Consider the following 5,098-nt stretch of genomic DNA (forward strand, 5'->3'; position numbering starts at 1 on the left):
ACCTTCGGTATCTTGTACAACTTATTTCCCAAAGTAACAATAATAGCACGAGGCCTTGATCCATACACAGCATGTCACTTCCACAAGTATGGTTGTCCTAATAATACATCACAAACATCAAGGTGAGCAATGTCACATAATACCTCATCTGTGAAGGGCTTGATGTTGTATGGAAGGCGACACTGTTGGCATATGCGAAGATCCTGTCCTTAGGGAAGCCACCCGATGGTGTACGGTTGTGGATGTGCTGTGTTTGATAAGACTAGGTGCTTCATGACCTCTTCCAAAATGAGGTTCTTTTGACTCCTGATGTCGCTAATGAACTGTAGCAGGGAGCCCTTTACCGACATCTGAGAGTGGAAGAGATGCTCCTCCTCTTCTGGGTCTTCAGGTTCCTCCTTCTGGATATTCATTGTGGTAACGGTGTTGTTGGCTCCGCATCGATACTCTTCTTCCATTTGTCATTCCCCTTGTTAGGTTCTGACTAAGAGTTGGAACATGCATCTGATTCTGAAACCCTTAGCTCATCCACTAGTGACTGCTTGGCTCGACACTCACTTTTGTTGTGAGTGGATCTCTTATGGAACTCACACCACTTCCCCGTGTACTTTTCCGACTTCGCGGTGCTATTCTTTTCTTGCAGCTTTGGTAGGTTGTCTTGGGTCACCCCACCTTGGGTTTGTCCTTTTGTTCTGTGGTTTGGGGGCACCTTTCCCTTGCTTCGGATTCACAAATCCAAAGTCTCACTTCTTCTGTTTAAACTTTTGCTTGACCTTGATGGCATATTGGTATGCCATGCCAAGCAAGGAGATGTTCAGGAATTCTATTTGTTCCTAGATGTACTTGTGGAGGAAGTTGCAGTATTTAAGTACCAAATGCTACTCTGAATCCTTGATACCTAACTTTGTGCGAAGGGTATGGAAAATATTGGTAAACTCTGGCACATCTTGGTCCCTTCCCTGCTGCAGCATGGTCCAATTTATGTTTTGATCCTCATAGCTTCCGACAGGGTAGTACTACTCCTTAATGGCAGTCCGGAATGAATTCCAAGTGGGTGCGGCTGAAAATAGTGAGCCCGTACTTTCATCCTTTTGCTTGTAGTAGGTTTCACACCAGTGCTTGACGTGGGGGGCTGCTTTGAGAAGAGAAAAAAATAATCTTTTCTCGACTCGAAAAATCATGAACAGAAAAATACCCTTCTAACAGATTTAACCATTTATCTACGGCATCTGTGTCTATTTGACCCTCGAAGATGGGGATTTCAAAATTAACTTGTCTCTTAAAGAGTGTGGTGTTTCCAAAGTGGCTGTTGGAAGCTGATGCATCGCCTCTAGGTAGTCCTTGAAGTATCTGGGCAAAGTTGTCCACCATCTTGTTCCTTTGCCTCTCGAGGGCTTCTTCGATCAATATTTTGATAGGATCTCCTGTCCCCTTGTCTTTCTTTTCATCCACCATGGGAGGCCGTCAGCATTTGCGAGGCTGGTCTTGCAAAGGTTCGACCAGTTCAAGCCCTAACTCCTTATATCCCAACCTCATTGGGGACATGCAAAGAAAAACAGAGAAAAAGAAGACCGCTCTGATACCACTGATCCAGATTTAAATAGGAACACAACAAATTACGGAGATAACCATAAATACAAAGATGCAGCAGAAATACTACTTCATTTCATTACTAAAAAATACTAAAATATGCTTACAAATAGAAATGAAAATAAACCAACTAGGGCGATGGTAGCTTATCTCTGAGAAGAGATGTGGTGGCTTCATGCCTCTGAACTATGTTACAATGAGGCTCCAAGGCCTATTTATTATTGAGAAGTAATGGAAAACCCTAAACATCCAAAAGCCTAACCCTAGAAGATGAAACGCCAAACTGTGGCCCCCATTTGGGTAAATTGGTACATCAACTTCCCGAGGTTGTAATTTCTCCTACAATCTTTGTTAGATGCACACAATATGTTGTTAAAAAGATCTATCTGAGAACTACAACTTTGGGAAGAGTAACATTGATCCATGGACCCATGTTACTAATAGCTTTCCCAAATAACGTCATTTTGGGCCTCAAAACGGCTCCGAAAGTTTAGGACCCAAAAAAGTGCTAAAAATAGTAAATTGTGCTACAATAAAGGAAACTGAAAAGCTACAAAGAAACAATGATGGGGGTCCAAGTGGACTTGGCGGGTGGCCACCAATATCCACCTAGATCATGGCCCAACATTGTATTGTGACAAAGGTTGTCTCAATATGAAAATTAACCATGCTCAACCATTTTCAACCATCATCAACCATGTTCAATCATGGTCAACCATGGTCCAATGTCACATTGTGAACGATATTGTATCAATATGAAAATCAAGCATGGTCGAGCATGGTCCAATGTTGCAATGTGAGAAAGATTATCTCAATAGGAAAATCAATCATGGTCAACCATCCTCGCTAAGGAAAATTTTAAGGATTCAATTTTATCTTAAAATTTAGAAACCTTAGCGAATCTTACTAGTCACTAATATGCAAATTGTAAAATATTTGGCAATATTTTTGTAAAAATATTTATATTTCTAATTATTTTATATTAATCTATATTATTTTTTGGTGATTTTTAAGGTAAAATAATTTTATACTATGAAATGTGGGCAAATCACCTTTAGAAAAAATGGAAATTGGTGAATCTTTTTTTTGGAAAAAAACATTGAAAATTAGGCCACTTGTGAATATTAGCCCCTAAAATTTTCCCTACATGTCCTTGCCATGGTTAGAAGCGTCATAAGCAATGGAAATTGGAGTAGCATGGACATTACCCTTGTTGCACGTCTCCAGGATTGGTTATACAATGGATTTTCACATGGGGTGGTCCGACTTTCTCTGAGTCATGGAGCACCAAATTTGGAGGATGAGGGTTGTGTATATGGCTATCACCATATCAACTGATAATGTTTCCCCAGCGGTGTGAATTTTTGAATGTAAGATGGATTGGATCGGTGGGGACTGAATCAAATGCATTCTAGATCTATATCTCAAGCTTTTTGCTGGATACCTGCATGCATTAAGGATCCAATTCATCTTGCACATTGGAGAACCCCCTCCCCTCATAAAAAAAACCTAGTTCTATCATCTAGAGCAGATCTAAATGAGAGACAAGTAGAAGGGAGATCACAGGGCGCAAATCCATATGTGGAGGAGCTATAACATATATTTATCAAAACCATTACTGGAAAATTGATCCTGCTAAGGGTTAGGCAAACAAATATAGTGACAGATTTGAAGCAAAGTATCCAAAATATCACAGGTATTCGTGCTCCATCTCAAATTCTAACTCTTTTAGGGAAAGTGCTGCAAAATGTGGTTCATTTGAAACACTATTGTATTCAAAGGAATTCTACCATCATCTTGAATTTAAGACTTCATAGTGGTACCCGAGGAGTGATCTCTCCTCCTGGGTCATCTTTGGCTGGAAAGGGCTTAACCTCATTGTTATCGGGAAAACTAGTGTCCATTTAGAGATGCTAGCCCCACGAAGACAGGTAGCTATCTTAGAAACAAACAGATTAAAGTTACTTGTGTTTTCCTTTATGAGAGATAGATGAGAGAGAAGTAGAGATTACCAACCTCAGTCTTTCACTAGTCTCCTTGCTTGTTTCCTCTCTCCTTTGATAAAGCTTTCGCCACTCCTTTCTCGCTTGTCCCGCTTCAAACAACACCTATAGAGTCAAGGAAATGAAATAACATTAAAGCATAGATATCCATGACCATAAATAATGTAGGATCAGATGTACATTAAGTATATAAATGCATACACAAACAAGATTCAAAGATATACAAGCATATGGAGGAAAATTCAAATAGCTTTATTGATAGAAGTGGTAGAAGAGGGGATTACAACCAGGCTATCTGATCCAGCATCATCCTCCCAGCATGAAAGCCCTCTTCACCTCATACAAAGCAAGATCACCCAACAATGTCTTCAAAGAGAAACCAACAACACTTCCTTGCAAATTACAAAATTCCAGAGTTTGGATCTCTAGGATGAGGGATCCATATATAGATGTTTACATGAGAGTGAGTTAGCTTATGGGATTTTGATTAGTGTCATTTCACTGATAGTTCTTGGTTCCACTTGGAGATTTCAAATCTCTTACTCATCCTTGGGCGAATTCAGAGAAGCAAGTGTCATATGAGTAGTTTCTAGAAGATTCTCTGGGTTTCCACCTAGCAAACTACTTCTGCCATTTGTCTGCTCTCACTCATTGCACCCTACAGAAGGGATTTCTTATATGCATCGAACCCCCCGTGTGTAATAGGTGAGATGCATCGCACCCTAAGCATGGAGCAATCTGTATGGTCCAGTTTTGACCAGTTTTGAGTAGTTTTTCATGGAGGACTTCTGGGAGATGATGTATCAGTTGACCTTGTCCCTTTAGGGTATGAAACAACACTTTTACAGGTTTAGAAGCCCTTGGTTTATGGACATATGTGATTGGGGTTGCAGTGCCTAGATATGTCTATAACATTTGCCCGCTAAAGCATGAGGTCATAAATCTTTTGATGTCGGGTGAAATGCTTTATAATGAGGATCCGAGGTTTTTCAAACTAGAAGGGGACCTGTAATAAGATACAGTACAATACATTATCTTCATAATATTTTCATGATCTAGCTGAGGTGGGCATTCCCATGCTCATCTTTATAAATTCATATTCATGTACATAAGATAGACAATCGTCTGTGTGGCATACTGATGATTCTGGTAGAGCCATCATCCTTTAGTTTGGATGATTATCTGTGCAGCTGTGATGTACATTTGATGTCTTTATTTTCCTGAATATATCGTAGCCTGGATGGATGAAACTAGATCTAGGGTCTTCAAACTCGTTCAATCTTCGTCTGAAGTACAAGTCGATCCATGTGAAAAGATGTTCTGATGTCGAACATGGAAAGACATCAATTGATTACTAGCCAATGATGTAAGCTTTTGACAGGTGCGAGAGGAATCACCGATAATGATGATGGCCCTCAAGGTACTGCAGTACAATTCACGTGGTGTGAATACATGAGCTGATGTCGAACACCACGTAAAATCTTTCGGTCGAAGGCCATTGATGT

Source organism: Pinus tabuliformis, chromosome 9 (genome assembly GCF_031772625.1).
Source record: "Pinus tabuliformis cultivar Carrire ecotype Pingquan chromosome 9, CPIR1, whole genome shotgun sequence".
In the NCBI taxonomy this organism is placed as follows: Eukaryota; Viridiplantae; Streptophyta; class Pinopsida; order Pinales; family Pinaceae; genus Pinus; species Pinus tabuliformis.